This window comes from Carcharhinus amblyrhynchos, chromosome 3 (genome assembly GCF_965287045.1).
Source record: "Carcharhinus amblyrhynchos chromosome 3, sCarAmb.v2.hapA, whole genome shotgun sequence".
In the NCBI taxonomy this organism is placed as follows: domain Eukaryota; kingdom Metazoa; phylum Chordata; class Chondrichthyes; order Carcharhiniformes; family Carcharhinidae; genus Carcharhinus; species Carcharhinus amblyrhynchos.
The window spans coordinates 90,486,096-90,504,196 of NC_137326.1; the positions used below are offsets into that span (position 1 = coordinate 90,486,096).

An 18,101-nucleotide genomic window follows, 5' to 3' on the forward strand; every position below is an offset into this window, starting at 1 on the left:
TGTAACCCCCGTGACTTGCCTGGGTTTGCAAAACCTCACTTACTGTACCGTCTGAAGACAATACACATCTCTAACCTGTGCTCAGTGCTCCTTCCACTCACACTGTTAGCCACTTTAAGACTTGAATAGCAGGTTAGGTGTAAAGATTCGCATTCTAATCAGTAATCTGTAAACTGTCTGTGCTGTTGTATGTACTGTCTGAGGCCAGTACTCTCCATTCACCTGACGAAGAGGGGAACCTCGAAAGCTTGTGAGTTTACTATCAAATAAATCGGTTGGACTTAAACCTGGTGTTGTCAGACTTCTTACTGCAGGCATGGTTCCAGAGGACTGGAGGAATGTTAATTTTCTTTCATTGTTTAACAAAGGAGGAAGGGCTGGTCAGCTGAACCTCGGTGGTGGGAAAAGCATTAGAAAGTATGCTGGGGGACAATACGAATCATCAGTTAGAATGGCATAGTTCAATCAAGAATAGTCAGCGTTAATTTTTCAAGGGAAGTTCATGTCTGACCAACCTGAGTGAATGTTTTGAGGAAATAACAAGGAGGGTTGATGAGGGTAGAGTGTTTGATGTAATCAGAAAGCTTTTGACAAGACATCATATGCAAATTGGCAAGAAAAGTAAAAGAATTCAAAATAAAGTGGTGTGCTGGATATAAAATTGGCATAGTGATAGGGAGCAAAGAGTAATGATTGATTAATATTTTTATGATTGGAATGCTGTTTCCAGTGGGGTCCTGAGGGACCCAATATGACGTCTCTTGCTTTTCGTCACTCACATCACTGACTTAGACTTCAATGTAGAAGGAAACATTGGTTGCCTGGTTTAAAATAGGGAAAAAAGCTGTATGCCGCAAGAAAGTATTATTTTACTGGTCAGGTGGGCAGAGAAGTGGCAAATGGCACTCAATCCAGAGAAGTGCAGAGTAATCCACTTGGGGAGTACAGACAAGACAAACAAAATGGTAGAATGGCGAAAAGTGTAGAGGAGCAGAATAACCTTAGAGTATATATCCATAGATTGCTAATGGTAGCAAGCAAGTAGATAGGGTGGTTCAGAAGGCATATTGGACACCTTCCTTTATTAGCTGAGGCATGGAATGTAAGAGTATGGAAACCATGCTGGAACTGTATAAAAACAGTTGGGCCCAGAATTAGAGTACTGCATGTAGTTCTAGTCACAACACTACTTCAGGAAGGATGTGATCACACTATAGAGCAGAATTAGAGGATGTTGCCAGGAATGGAATTTTAGTTATGAGAAAAGATTGGATAGACAGGGCTTATTTTATTTGGAAGAGAACAGGCTGAAGGGAGACTAAATTAAGGTCTACACAATTACGAGAGGCACAGACAGAGTTAAGAGGACAGGAAGGACATATTTTTCTTAGCAGAGATGACAATAACCAAGGAGCACTGGCTTGAAGTATTTGGCAAAAGGATTACAGAGGAGGTGAGAATTCTTTTCAGCCAGAGGGAGATCAAATCTGGATCTCACTGACTGAAGTGGTGGTGGAGCCAGAAAGCCTCATTATATTTAAAAAGTACTTAGATGTGCACTTGAAGTACCATATCCTACAGAGCCACAGACCAAGAGCTACAAAATGGACCTTCATCTGTGGTGTAAATTTGCTGTATTTCTATCTCTTCATACATTGTTCATCATGAACACTTTTTTTTTGGAAGGGACATAATTTGGTGCCATTAAGTAAAGGAAGTTAATGCTCAGGCATATGACTTTGGCAAGTATTGTGCCCAGCACTGCATACTCTCAGGCCCGATAGAGCATAGATTAAAATCAAGGTATACCTTCAGTGTGAGTTCCCTCAAGAAGGTAATTCATCTCCAAATTTAGGAACATATTTCTGTTTAAAGCAGTGAGTCATTGACATTTCTCACACCAGCTATCTTTAGTTTTGGATGTTAAATTAGTATTGAGTACAAATCAGCTTGTGTAACCACGAGGAACTAATTTGACACCACCAAAAAAAAAACATATTAGTTGATCTCTCTTCCTGTAATGGTCTCTGCTTATCTTTCACTCTGATATATTATAATAGTGATTTTCCTGGTTCTGTGTGTAGAGACACTCAATTGCACAGATTCACCAAGTATCAGAAAATCAGGTGGGCAATACTATCCTATCTGATAATGATCCCAAACCATTTTCCTGCCATTAATTGTCTTTCTCTCTCCAGCCTCCTTGCTATCTGCCTATTTCTGCCTTTGGCTCTAAATGGCTCTCATGCAGTAAATCAATAACTTTCACTTACACAGCACTTTTAACATGGAAAAGCATCTCAAAAAGTAATTGAAAGCAATGAAATTCTAGCCAAAGACGGAGGCCGAGAGCTTCAAATTTCTAGGTGTTCAGATCACCAACAATCTGTCCTGGACCCTCCACGCCAACTCTACCTAAAGAAAGCCTTTATTTTCTGAGATGGCTAAGGAAATTCAGCTCTCACTAATTTTTATAGATGCACCATAGAAAACATCCTTTCCAGATGCATCACAGCTTGATATGGCTCCTGATCTGACCAAGACCACAAGAAATTATAAAGGGTTATGAATGTAGCGCAGTCCATCACGCAAACCGACCTCCCACCCATTGATTCCATCTATACTTCCCACTGCCTTGGGAAAGCAGCCAGCATAATCCAGGACCTCGCGCACCTTGGATATACTCTCTTCCACCAGGAAAAAGATGAAGTATGAAAACACATACCAACAGATTCAAGAACAGCTTCTTCCCTGCTGCCTTCAGAAGTTTAAATGGACCTACCTCTCATTAACTTAATCTTTCCCTACATCCTAGCTATGACCGTAACACTACATTCTGCACTCTTTCATTTCCTTCTCTATGTACGGTATGTTTTGTCTGTGTAACGTACGAGAAACAATACTTTTCACTGTATACTAATACATGTGACGATAGATAAATCAGATCAAATCAAATCGAGTCCAGGAACCGCAGTGGACAGATGACGAACCTCATGAGGATATCAGATCCTACCTCCTGGAATTGGATGCAAAGGTTTGTTAACAAGGCCGCAGAGAGAAGAGGGTAGGGAAGCCTGTGTGGGGAGGGGGATAATGGGTGATTGGAGAGGCCAGAGTGGAAGGGAGGTCCAGTCGCCATTAAATCTTAAGAGGGGATGCAGTGTGTTTGTAGGGGTCTTCAGAAGGGAACTTTTGATGAAGGCACTAACCCTCCCTCTTTTCCTGCCCAAGATCCTACCTCTATTGTTTTTTGACATCCCTCAAGCCCTGGAAACATTGAAAGTGAGCAGGAAATAGCCCTAATGCGGTTACACTTAAGGGCCTTAATTAGGGAAAGGATCTCACCCTCCCTGGCTTAAAATCGCTGAGAGGTTGGGAGCCAGCATGAACCTAGTGGAAAAATCCAAGGACTGTGAAATTTTGGCTACTATATCTAATAGTTACATTTAATATTGTCAAAGCATTTGACGCTTACCTGTCAGAATGTTCCCAGCTCCTCTACATGCTTTCCCAAGATATCACAGATTCTTTAAGTTTTTTGCCTAGACCACCAACATACAGGCATGGAATAGGGGGTGGAAGGTCTAATAATGGCAGCTTTCACTTCAGAAGAGGCGCGAGCAGGGTTGGGACCCAAAGTCGGCCAATCCCACGAAATGAGCAAACACAAAGAGGGCAGAGGTGGGGAAGGAGAGAAAATTAATTTCTTTAGCGAAAAACTTCAAGGGTTCAATTTTTCAAGCCCCATTTTTGTCACCATTGGGAGATGAAAACCCAGTTGGATGCTCAGCTCAATATCAAATAAAACACCAAGGTTGATAATGATGTACTTCAGCTTCAGGCTGTAGCAGAAGGTGGATTGAATTGCTGACAAGGTCTGCGGTTGTAGCTGAAGACAATGGCTCAGTCCTACTATTGCTTAACTGAAAGAAATATCTCACCCAAGACTGGGTGTTGGGAAAGCAATCTGACATTCTTCTTGAACTCTTTTTGTCAGCATTCCTGATTGCTTTTTTAAAAAAATGATAACTGAACATGTTTTATATTTGTTTCTGTTACTGTTTTTCCATATTTCTCTTATATTTCTGCTCTTCCATGATTACCTCAAAAAGTTTCAGCAGAATCACTCAGGTAACAAAACAAACTAGATTTTATAAAAACATCGTTCACTGAACAAATCTGATAGGAACACAGCAATGTGAGTCGAACATTCAGGCCCTTAAGCCTGTTCTACCATTCAACCAGATCATGGTTGATCCATACGTTAACAACATTCACCTGTTTTTGACCCATTTTGTTTAAAACCTTGACCTAACTAAAATCTTATGTGTCAACAGTTTAAAAGAGTGCTGCTATAAGTTTTTTTTTGGGGAAGAATTGACAAGATTGTTCAGGATCTAAAAACAGAACTCCTGTGGGATTAAAAGCAAAATATTGCAGATGCTGAAATCTGAAACAAAAACAGAAAGTGCTCTGAGAAAAGGTTATCCAGACCTGAAATGTTAGCTCTATTCTCTCTCCACACATGCTGTCCAACCGACTGAGATTTTCCAGCATTTTCTGATCTTACTCCTGTAGGATTATTTATTCAAACTTGGAAATAAATTAAATCTGTGAATGGTGTTTTCCTTCAGTTATTACAGAAGTAGAAAAATGTAGTATTTACCTACTGTAGTTGTATAAAGACTCTGTGCATAAGCATGCCATAGCTGTATAAATAAACGTGTCACTCACACATTGCGAATATGTAAATAAATAAATCTGTGCATCTCATCTGCTTTTGTGCAACATATAAGGTTGAGAAAGACAACAGGAGAACATGTTAAGTATATACAGTAGGCTAACGTCTTGTTAAGGCTGCTTTTGGGTGTAGGGTTGTCCATTTGCTATTTGACCCCACCTGTTCCCACTAAGGCAAGTAGCATATGAGGTTGATGCTGCCTCCTCATTTCTATCACTTCAGTGCAGCCCACACTGCTGGCTGGTTGCATGAACAACAAGGGGCCTAATGGTGTGTAAGACTTACATATGTTGCAGCTAGCCTCCAGTTCGCTCAGTCTGTCTGTCCCTCTTGGAGGAAAGCTGCACTGAATCAAAGCAGGTTGCTGCTGTCTCTCATTACGGCAAATGAAGAGAAAGGGCAGAGACAGGGCTCCACAGTTCAGAGATAATCATGAATATTCAGAGAAAGGGCAGTCACCGGGTTTTCATTCTGGGCCAGGAGGCCTCAAGGACTGCCATCTGAAGGAGTGGGAGCAGGTGACCCAGGTGGTGAACTCCTGGAGTCTGGCTCTGAGGAACTGGCAGCAAAGCCAGAAGACGTTTAATGACCTCACAGATGTGATCAAAATCAGTGAATGCATCTTCACCTGATATCTCTCACCCACTGCACCATGAACTGTACCTGCTGCTCCATGCACCATAACATCACTATTCACGATCAACAGTTACCCCGAGCACTCAGAACCTATGCCTCACATTCAGGAGGTCCACCTCCTCCTTCCACTGATGCTAACCCCATGCCCACAGCCTGGGAGGGATGTGGCAGGCGTTTCGAGTGCGTTAAGCCCCTCCCACATGTTTGTGCAACACGATTCAGAATTGCTGATGTGCGGTGTGCATATGGGGGAGCCTCAGAACGGGTCTAAAAGTCAGATCTGAAACCTCCCCACCCCAGTTTCAAGTCCGAGCAGCACTTAGAATGAAAATAGTAAAATAGGGCCCACTGTTTTCAATGCGCACCCAAGGGTGGAGATGCTGCTCTTGGGCCAGTAGCATTCAGCACCACCGAGAACATTGAGGCTGATGGTTTGTTCTTGTCTAATTTGCCTTCTCAAATCTCAACTTGATCTCATTCTGCTATCTGGGGTGATGTGAAGCTGTTGATGGTGTGACCATGGAGACCTCTTGCTCTACACTCCACTCCCGCCCCCTTCATTGCAACCCTCCAATTCTGGTTTTCTGCCTTTCGCTATCCAATGACCTGGTCACCCCTCACAGCAGCAGGACGAAGGGAAAGAGCTGCACCAAATCACCAAGGAAGCAGCACCATCACTTTATATTTTACTCAAAGTCAGCAACTCACATACTGGCACCATGCAAACCTTAGAGGCCAGTACAGACTTGGCATTTGCTTGAGCCCACTTGGCATGAGTGGGCTATAGCCGGACTGAAGAACAGGGTTTATTGTCTACCAGCTCATTGAAAGGACGAGGTTCTCCCAGACTGCTGCTGCCTTCATCAAGATTGTGCAGCCTAAACCTGGGCCCTCAAGGCCCAGCGCGGCTTGATTGTGTACGGTAAAACCATCGGCACTTTTTCCCACTGAAAGTCAGCAGCATTCTAGCAGCCATACTGATCACACTGGGGTAGCACTGCCTGGGAACACTCGGAGCCGTAAAGACATTAGGAGGAACACCAGGGAGTGTATGCAAGTGCATAGTTCATTTCTCTTTGTTTAGTTGGATATGGTTAGGTAAATATGTCAATGAAAAGGTTTTTATGGGCTTTTATTGCAGGATGGTGGCCAAGCGGGTGCACCGAAGTGTATCTCAAATAGATGCAACAAAGGGAATGGAGATCAATGAAAAAGGGAAATGGTTTCATAGAAACTGGAGGGATTCTCGACACCTTGTGTTGACAAAGGGGTCCCTGCCTTCTCCACCTCACAAGGTGGCTTCCTAGTGGCAACATCAATGCCTCGATGATGATGATGTTATGGAGGACATAGCATATTATTAAACTTGGGAGACCCCTCCAACATGTCCCCGAAGTGGTTCAGGTATTGGAAGCATTACATGAGCATGCTGATGGTCTGCTCTACGATGTTCTTAATGGTTCCCATTATATGCACATTAACTTTATATGGTTGGTTGTCAGACGAGGGATCATGAGCCATGCGTACAGGACTTCTGTCCCTGAGAAACCAGCTTCTGGTTCTCTGTTGAGGCCTATTGGGGTTTCCATCGTGCCAGCATCGATGAAACATAATTTTGCAGCTCATGTAGCATTACGAAAGGAATATATGTAATGTATAAATATTATAGACAATTAATGGTCTAAACAGATGTAACAAGATAAAACATAAATGTCAAATTATGAAAATTTATTAAAATATATACAATTACATAGCATAGATTCAAATAACACCAAATGTCTCCAGGCAACAGTGGCAAGAGTTTGAAGAGGAGGCTGTTGCATTTCTCTGTTTGCTTAATACAAACATACTGCACAGCACTGTTAAACTAAACTTAGGTTCAGTTTATCGAAAGGTGTAATTCAGGAATGCTCAGCAGGCAAATTTGCTATAAAAATTCAACAGTTATTTTTAACAAGAAAATACAGCAACAACCTCTTCACACCACATGCTGTGAACTGAACTTAAAGCTCCTCTGAGCAATGTCTGCTAGTCACATGGGTTACATCCTGGATACTTACTCATTAGCATAATCTCTCTTAAAGAGATAACCCAACAAAGAACAATGCCAAAAGCACTACCTCCATGACATGAAATAATGTCACAACAATTTCAATGACCTCACCAGGATTGCTATGATAAGACTCAAAACTCAGCTCTGAATCATCCATACCCCCTTTATTCAAAAGACTTTCTTCACCTCACACCATTTCCTTCTGCCAATTTTTCACACCACACAGCGTTATTTCATCTCCTCACGCGCATCCTCAAAACATCTTTAAGATTACTACTAATGCACATTGGCCAGAATTTTGCCATCCTGCCCGCCATGCGAATTGGAGCAGGTGAAGGGTGGACCATGGGAAGGTCTGCTGACCTCGGGCAGGATTTTACAGTTTTTGGGATGAGCAAGGCCAGAAAATCCCATCCATTGCTTTTCTCTTGCAGAATAAGAGTGTAGATACTAGTCCACGCTTTCCAGCAAGGGTTTGATGAGAGTGGGAAGATTGAACAATTGCCCATTCTTAACCCAGTGTTCTGAAGCCAGTTTAATAGTCTTACAGTCTCCTTAACTGAGGTGAGATAGTTCACAACAAGCTAGGCTTGAACCATTGACCATACTCTCAATAATCACTGGATAACAGATCCCTGAAGGACCAATATAATTTCTTCTTGAAATCACAAAATGTTTTGGCCTCAATTACTTTCTGTGGTAGTGAATTCCACAATTTCCCCATTCTCTGGATGAAGAAATTTCTCCTCACCACAGTCCCGAAAGGCTCAAATTATCCTCAAACTATGATCTCCAAGTTCTGGGGTTCCCCCACCATCGGGAACATTCTTTGTGAATCTACCCTGTCAAATCCTGTTAGAATTTTATGGCCGGAATTCTATTACCTTCCCTGAGCGAGGCAGTAGAATCCCACCCTATAAGTTTGTATGAGGTTCCTCTCGCTCTTCTAAACTGCAATGAATACAATCCTAATTAGAGATAGCTCTTAGGGCTAAAGAGACTGAGGGCTATGGGTGGAAGGTGGGATCAGGATATTAATTTTGATGATCAGCCATGATCAAAATGAATGGCGGAGCAGGCTTGAGTAGCCCACTTTTACATTTACTTTCTAAGTTAATAAATTACATTTTAAGTCCACATAATTTTTTGGGATCTTTGATGAAAAAAATTGGGAATAGCTGAAGATAAAAGGACAGATGTCTCACAAATCCATATAATCACAAAGAGCAAAGAAAGCTTAGGAAAAGTAAAATTATACTGGGTGCCAACATCAAGTCAATCAAATGTATGTTCCTGAACTTGATGACAGCAAGACTATTTACCTCTTGAGATTTATATTTGATGTATTTAGGGGTGAATTTACATGGAGCTCTCCTCACTTCTCTGCCACAGCTTTGGTGCAGGACACATGGAAACCTATTTATGCAGTTTATCCAGGTGTTCTATAGCTACGCAACAGAAGAACGGGAGTACCCCATGGAAATTCAACCTTCGTTAAAGACTCTACAACAGTGACAATCATTATTGTTTGAAAGTGATATGATGCACTGTAACATCACATCTGACTGGTTTGATTTGGGTCCTAACGTCCAAATCTTTTCACTCTCCCAGGACATGCTAATTTAAAGCCCAATTAATGATGTCCGATCTTGTCCAGTATAATATCCAGCACTTTCTGCTTCAATAATAATGGCCCATTATTTTGCAGCTAGCAGCAAAGGAACAATACTTACCTTGGGGCACCACGCTGGCAGCCGCCCAGAGAATTACTGTGAGTTTTCAACTTCCTGTCACTGGGCATCTGATTCAGTAGCGTGCCCTCTTCAGCGGACCTATGGTATCTGTGAACAGAGCAAGGTAAGGCTCTTCAACCAATCCAGATTGAAGAATCTTTGCTGGGAGGCAAACCAGGAAGTGTAAACCAGATTTAAATTGTGTACAGCAAGTTAAATAAAGGTTGTGTGGCAGAAATTATGGCCGGAATCTTACCACTGTTCACGCGGCAGGATTCTCCCGTCCCACTGCACTGGATGGAGATTTGGCTACCCGCCAAATTCTCTGACTCTGCTGCAGTGGGAGTGTAGAGTGAACAGGCGGTAAGATCGCACCCCATTTACTTACCACGTCAATAAAAATTCACTTCATCCTGAGTGTATCAGCCCTGACCTTTTCTGCCATGTTTACTGGGCAACTGAGTATTGCAAACTGATGGCTTTAATTTCAATGCCGAGCCTATTGGCAAGGAAGTGTTATAACCCAGGCTGTGCAGGAGCTGGGGAATTGGAATGCCACTTTTGGATTCCCATGTTTAACCGCCCACATGCATGTTCCGGAAATTGTTGTCTGATTCACTTCATGAGAAAGGCGAGCACCATTAATCTTGCCCGTATTCTTGACACAAAATCTAGACTGATATTTCAGAGGCAGCTCATATATCAGAGTTGTCAGAATGCAAGGAAAAGAAAAGGGGTTGAAATTGTCTTTTGTTAGTGGATTAGCAACAAAGCGAGAATACTGCTCGCTCAAGTGGATCTGCCATTAAGTGATGCGATTTTCTCCCAGGGCTCTTATTTGTTATGCTGGGTGAGTTTGGAATATTAACACTGCTACTGATATGCTTTCTGTCGCTGGGGGAGAGAGAAATACAGCTCTGCTGAAGCTTTAGAAAGGTTGCAAGTTGAAAGACGACACCACTTCCTGAGCAAGAAGGAAGAAAATCAGTAATATCTGAAACAGCAGTAACTCAATCTGCAGGAGTATTAACAACTAAAGAACCAGAAGCAGCAAATTACTGACTCCAGAAGATAGGTAGCCCTGAACCTGGTTTGAAAGGAGATAACAAAGAGAACTAACGTAACCAGCATCATCCCAAACAGTGCCTGAAGCAACTGAATGAACTCACAGGAGTGGTAAGAGAAGTCAGTCCTCTTGCTAATACACATCCTCTACCAATGACAGCTCTTACTAACTCATCACCATTCATACTCTCTCACAGCCTGCAAGTGTCAGAGATCTCAGTTCTGCAAAGGCAACCTCTACAAACACTCAAGCCCCTTCTTTGCTCAAAAATCTCTCTGGAAATTCATACTGTCTGCCTCAAGAGCCACTGCTAATCTTTAAGGATGCTTCAATACTTCAAACATGATTAGTTTGCTCACTCACTTGTCAAAATCAATGGAAATAATAATCCAATTTGGGATATCAAATTCCTTTATGGACATTACCCTGATAATAACTGCCCTCTGTTCCTCGAGTGCTAATTAGATGTTGTAAAATGGATAAGGCACTACCATGAGTTGCAATATATATACTCTTACGTGTCACCTGACTATTGCCATGCAGGAACAGTGATAGCTGTCATTCTTACAGTCAGAGGCACCTACTCCTGTTAAAAATTTTATCAAACATCAATTTGCTTTCTAAGTAGTATCTATGATGCTACCAATACATTAAGATTGGACAGGATGATGGATTTATTTTTTCACTTGCAACCTTGGCAGCCCACAATGTGCTGATTTTTAATTGAAAAACATTGTTTTGGTTGGATGGCTGATAAAGTGCCAAGTAACTTTCACACCACATGTGTCAAGTGGCAAGTACTATTGATACCACACAAGTGCCAGGCAATGACCATCTCCAACTAGAGAGAATCTAACCATCTCCCCTTGATGACATTACCATTGCTGAAACCCCCACTATCAATATCCTGGGGGTTACCATCAACTAAAACTGATGTTAGTCAGCCATAGAAATACTGCAGCTAGAACAGCAGATCTGAAGCTGGGAATTCTGTGGTGAGTAACTCACCTCCTGACTTCTTAAAGCCTGACTACTATCTACGCGACACAAGTTGGATATGATGGAATTCTTCCCAATTGGCTGGATGAGGGCAGCTCCAACAACATTCGAGATGCTTGACATTATTTAGGACTAAGCAGTCTGCTTGATTGGTACCCTATCCACCACATTCAATACTCACTCCCTTCACCACTGACGCACAGGAGCAATAGTGTGTACCATCCACACGATACATTGTAGCCACTCACCAAGACTCCCCCAACAGTATCTTCCAAACCCACTTCTACAACTTGGAAGAGCAGGTGCACGGGAACACCACCACCTGCAGGTTCCCCCCCAAGCTACATACCATTGTAATTTGGAACTGCATTGCTGTTCCTTCACTGTTGCTAGTTCAAAATCCTGGAACTGTCTTCCTAACAGCACTGTGGGTGTATCTGCACCATGTGCACAGCAGCAGTTCAAGATCGCCTAAAGTAAAAGCAATGAAAATCCTAATATCGAACTCTAGTTTAATGTCATTCAAAGGCTGACAGTTAAATATTGTAGCTGTGACAGGTCATCTTGCTTAGCTTATGAGTACTGAACTTGGAACTAAAGTGGAAAATTATCAACTCAAGATCAGAATTAAAAAGGAAGTATTGAAACAAGAGGAGACAGTCACAGGAAAAGGGTGTCAGAACAAGAAAAAAATTAAGAGACCAGGACTGTGATTTTCTGGCCACGTTCACCCCAAGACCGGAAAATCCTGCCTGAGGTCAATGGACATCTGCATGATCTCCACCTGCCCATTATAATTCCCATGGCAGGATAGGAAAATTCCACCGAGTGAGTCACCAGGGAATATTATTAAGCAAAAAAAAACAGAGGGAAGCTGCATGGAAGGAGTTGACAGGAAGAGATGTGAAAGGGATAATAAATCTGATTTTCACTCTGAATGCAGATCAGAGACAATTTCTGGTAGAAGATCACTGACTGCTCCAGACATGAGGCTTGGGATATTTTAACTGACAGGCTACACTTATTCCCTGCTGTGCTACCTTTCCTCTATTTCAAATAACAAGGCTGGTGTCCCTTCACCAAATCTAAGTTTATTTACATAGTAAGCAGCACTCAGACAGGTACTTCCTCGTAGAGAGTATAAACACAGAGTGACAGTAACCCTGACACTCCAATTTATGTACACAGGCAGGACTCCCTGATGGATAAGCCTTAATCTGGGGACTCGCATTCTAAGAGGTCCACATCATGGGCCTCGTCAATGTCATTGCATCCCTCCCCCTTTAGGGCCAAGGAACCTTGGCAGTTCACTCACCACGAGAGTCTCTTGAGGCATTTAAGTGCAGGTCTGGTTCCTCAAGCCCTGTGCCCGAGGTAGGTGGAGTGTAACAAACTGGTGCTCACCTCTTTCATCTATAGCATTGAGGTATGGGTTCACTCACTTTTTCAGGTAGCTCAAAACTAAATACACAGGAGATGCTGTGGGGCAGCAGCAGCAGAATTGTTTTCAACCACAATGGGTAATCTTAAGTGCTGGCGTATTTCTCACTCTATCATTACCACCAAACCTGGGGGACCAACCGTGGTTCAAAAAGGCAAGTAGGAGAGCCACCAGATATACCCAAAAACGAGGCGCCAACTTGAAGTCATGACACACAACTGAACACATGCTAGTAGCGGAAGAAGAATGCCAAGTGCAGAGCTAAGCTATCCCACAACTAATGGATCAGATCAAAACTCTGCAGTCCTACAATACCCTCTCCTGAACAGTAGTGAGTGGCAGCATGGACATCTACAATCTACAATTTGCAAACATCTTCAGCCAGGAGTAGATGATCCATCTCAGCCTCTTCCTGAAGTCCCCAGCATCACAGATGTCAGTCTGCAGCTAAACTGATTCACTCCACATGATACGAAGAAACACCTGAGTGCACTGGATGTCATAAAAGCTGTTGGTCCTGACAAGATCCTGGCCAGAATGCTCCAGAACAAGTCACACTTTATGCCATGTTGTTCCTGCACAGCTACGAGTGGCACCTACTCAATAATTGCTGAAGTATGTCATTTCCAGAAAAAGCAGAACAAATCCAATCTGACCAATTATAGAATCCTACAATGCTGAAGGAGGCCATTCGACCACCGTTTCTGCACTGACCACAATCCACCCAGACCCTCTCCCCATAATCCCATGCATTTACCCTAGCTAATTCTCCCTGGCACTAAGGGGCAATTTAGCATGGCCAATTCACTTAACCTACATATCTTTGGACTGAATGGGAGGAAACCGGAGTACCCGGAGGAAACCAACACCGACATGAGGAGAACGCACAAACTCTGCACAGTGACCTGAGGCTGGAATTGAACCTGGATCCCTGGCTCTGTGAGGCAGCAGTGCTAACCACTGTGCTGCCCATCACTGTGCCACGATGCCACAAACCATTGTGCCACCGTGCCACCCACCAGTGCCATTATGCCACCGGTGCATTAATGCCCCATCATCCTACTATCAATCATCAACAAAGTGATAGTGGAAGTCACAGACAGTGCTATCAAGCGACCCTTACTCACTAACAGCCTGCTGACAGATGCCGAGTTTGGGTTTCATCAGGACCTCCTGGCTCTAGATCTCATTATAGTCTTCATCAAAACGTGGATAAATTAATTGCTGAATTCCAGAGGCAAGAGGTGCCTTTGACATCATGGCAACATTTGACTGAGTGTGACATAAAGGTACCCTAATCAATTTGAAGTCTATTGTGCAGGAAGATCGTCCAGTGGTTGGAGTCATACCTAGCACCGAGGTTGTGATTGTTGGAGGCCAATCATCTCAGCCCCAAGATATCACTACAACTATTCCTCAATAAGTAGTCTCACAACACCAGGTTAAAATCCAACAGGTTGTAAACTGTGCCTACCCCAGTCCAATGCTGGCATCTCCAATTCACTGTTCCTCAAGGTAGTATTGTAGGGCCAACCATTTTTGATTGCTTCATCGATACTATATTCTATCATAAGGGCAGAAGTGGAATTCACTGATGTTCACACAGTAGCCAGTTGCATTCGTCACTCCTCAGTCAATGAAGGAGCAAGTAATCACTTGCAAGACCTGGACAACATTCGGGCTGGAGCTGATAAGTGCTAAATAACATTTGGATCCATAAATGTCAGATAATAGCCCACTCCAACAGAAAAAGTCTAATCACCCCTCCTTGAAATTCAATGGTGATACCATTGTCAAATAGAACATAGAACACTACAGCACAAACAGGCCCTTTGGCCCCCAAGTTGCGCCCAGCATATCCATACCTACCAGGCCATAGAACTATCTATAACTCCTAATCCCATTATATCCCATATACTCATCCAGAAGTCTTTTAAAAGACCCCAACGAGTTCACCTCTACCACCACCGACGGCAGCCAATTCCACTCACTCACCACCCTCTGAGTGAAAAACTTACCCCTGACATCTCTTCTGTACCTGCTCCCTAGCACCTTAAACCTGCGTCCTCTCGTAGCGACCATTTCAGCCCTGGGAAATAGCCTCCGAGAATCCACCCTATCTATACCTCTCAACATTTTATAAACATCTATCAGGTTGCCTCTCAACCTTCGTCTCTCCAGAGAAGAGACCTAGCTCCCTCAACCTATCTTCATAAGGCATGCCACCCAATCCAGGCAACATCCTTGTAAATCTCCTCTGCACCCTCTCAATAGCTTCCACATCCTTCCTGTAGTGAGGCGACCAGAACTGCACATAGTACTCCAAATGGGGTCTGACAAGGGCCTTATAAAGTTGCAGCATTACCTCCCGACTCCTAAACTCAATCCCTCAATTAATGAAGGCTAGCACACCATAGGCCTTCTTGACCACATCCTCCACCTGCGAGGCCAATTTAAGAGTTCTATGGACCCGGACCCCAAGGTCCTTCTGCTCCTCAACACTGTTAAGACTCCTACCATTGATATTGTACTCCGTCATCCCATTGGACCTGCCAAAATGGACCAGTACACATTTAACCGTGTTGAAGTCCATCTGCCACTTCTCCCCCCAGTCTTGCATCCTATCCATGTCACGCTGCAACTTCTGACATCCCTCCAGACTATCCACAACACCACCAGCCTTCGTGTCGTCAGCGAACTTACTAACCTGGGGCACTCCACTGGTGACCGACCTCCATGCAGAAAAAGACCCATCCACAACCACTCTCTGCCTTCTGCAGGCAAGCCAGTTCTGGATCCACAAGGCCAAAGCCCCTTGGACCGCATGCCCTCTCACCTTCTCAAATCTTCTACTATCATCATTTTAGATGACACCACTGACCAGAAACTTAACTGACCTTGCCAAATAAACACTGCGATTACAAGGACAAGTCAGAGGCTGGCTATTCTGTGGTGAGTAACTCACCTCTTGACATCCCCAAAGCTCATCTACAACACACAAGTCAGAAGTATGAATGGAATATGCTGCATTTGCTTGGGTGAGTGCAGCTCCAACAATACAAGAAGCTTGAAACCACTGAAAGCAACATTCATGACTGACACACTATCTGAAACATTCACTCCCTCCTGCAAGGCGTAACGTGGCTGCATCATGAACCATTTGCAAAACACCTTGTAACAAGTCACCAGGCAGCTCCCAAACCTGTGACCTCTGGTGCCTTGAAAAGATAAGGACAGCAGTGGGCAAACCATCAAGTTCCCCGCCAAATCACATATCATCCTGGGCTAGAAATATATTACCATTCTTTGACTGTCATTGAGACAAAACCCTGAAACTCATTGCCAACAGCTTTGTGGAAGTACTTGCACCATAAGGACTGCAACAGTTCAAGGTGATGGCTTACCTCATGTTCTGAAGGGCAAATTGTGATGGGCAACAAATGCTGACTTTGCCAACAATGCCCATATCCTGTGAATGAATAAAAAAATTTCTCCTCAACTGGCAGCAAAGCATCTGAGGCATCCTGCTCAACCCAGGTTAAAATTAGAACCAGATCCTGCTAATGTCATTAGAACTGTATATATAAAGAAGGACCTCTCTAGGCTTTGGATCTCTGCACCAATTCAGTATAGAGTGAGTTAAAACCAGGAACAGGCAGCTCCCAGTACCTGCAGGACAAGTATGCAATCTGGACTGTTTTGACTACTTATCCACTCCATTTACAATGGATGGGTAGGGTTAAAATTTCCTCCACTATGCATGAGACAAACGGTGAATTTCAAAAATGATAAAGGCAAGAATCTGGGAAGATGGAGTAATGAAAGAAAAAGCAGAAACAACAAAGGATGAATCATTCCAAGAACTGACAGAAATTTATTTCGAGAAAGATGAACATGAACTTCAAATAGTTCAACTGAACATGAAAATGTAAGAAAAGATAGTGTGCTTAATAAGAAAAGATTGCAGAAAGAAAAGGAAGTCGGTACAAAAGGCAGTTATAAGATTTTTCTGGAAACAGTGAATCTGAAGATGAAAGTGCAGCTATTATTATCAAATCTTTAATGTCTTTGGGAATGAAATTGCACTGTGAAATTATCAATGACTGGAATAGACAAATGATTTTTGAAAGTTATATGAAAAATATTTGGAGTATGTCTGAAGGTAATTTGAGTTTGTTTAATAGGTCATATTGGAGTGTCAAAATGATCAATTATTCACAGAACTGTGGGTGACTTCTGAATTTGTTTTGAAATTAAGCATTTTAAAGACTTTAAAAGCTGCACACAGCGCCATGATTTCCATCTTGTTCTTTTATATCGATCTAACCTTCATATAGAGCAACATGTTTTGTAAGATTGTGTTGCCAGCTTAAAAATGTCAGTAGTACCTCAGGAAATTCTTTGGCAGCATTACTGGTAACCGAGAGTGGAGCTTTGGTTTTGTCATCTCTGAAACTTCCTGAATCGAAACAGATTAATTAATCATGGCACTGAATTTGGAGCGCAGGAGAGGAATGCATGACCCCACTCACTTTATTCATCATCAGCAGAAATTTGGATTAGATATGCAAAAAATAATAAATGTGGATATTAAAACTGAGATATAATGGTCTGTAACCGCCAAACTCTGGGGTATCATGCCTAGGAGACCCCCAGAAGACCTCACACCAGGATTGTGCTGCAACTGTCCAGAGGTTCAAAATGCTGTTGGAAATTGCCCATCTGCTAGTATGATACAAATCACAAACTTTGGATGGTTCCATTGGTCTCACAGTAATAGTGACCCAGGTAAAGTTAGAAGAATTAAAACCACTTCTAACTTTTGGGTATCTATAGAATTGATCCCTCCTCCCTAAGCCCTTGTTCCCCTAACAGTACCCTCCCCCATATGGGACTTCCCAACTGCCGGTCTAAACCCCAACTACTGCCCCAAACCCTCTCCCCCAACTACACCACCCACTGCCCAACAATCTGCCTGCCCATCTCGGCTATTCCCCACTGAATATACTCCAACTGCACCCCCCCCCCACCAATTACCACCCCACAGCCCAACCTCCACCCTGATTGTCCCCCCAACAATTACCATCCCCATAGCCCAACCTCCACCCTGACTGTCCCCCTCCAATTACCATCTCCACAGCCCAACCTCCACCCTGTCCCCCTCCAATTACCATCCCCATAGTCCAACCTCCACCCTGACTGTCCCCCTCCAATTACCATCCCCATAGTCCAACCTCCACCCTGACTTACCCCCTCCAATTACCATCTCCATAGTCCAACCTCCACCCTGTCCCCACCAATGACCATCTCCACAGCCCAACCTCCACCCTGACTGTCCCCCTCCAATTACCATCCCCATAGTCCAACCTCCACCCTGTCCCCCTCCAATTACCATCTCCATAGCCCAACCTCCACCCTGACTGACCCTCATC

The 18,101-nt window shown here is 43.3% G+C and overlaps 1 protein-coding gene across 2 annotated transcripts in view; it reads right to left on the minus strand.

Moving 5' to 3' along the window:
• schip1 (schwannomin interacting protein 1) overlaps positions 1 to 18,101 on the minus strand; it is a 686,116-nt gene that overhangs the window by 181,803 nt on the left and 486,212 nt on the right. Inside the window, exon 1 of one of the 2 annotated variants that reach the window (XM_080185502.1) lies at positions 9,164 to 9,182. The exons of the other annotated variant lie outside the window; for it this stretch is intronic. The gene's annotated coding sequence lies outside the window, so the exon portion shown is untranslated. Of the gene's footprint in view, positions 1 to 9,163; positions 9,183 to 18,101 lie in introns of those variants that run through there. 2 annotated transcript variants of the gene reach the window in all.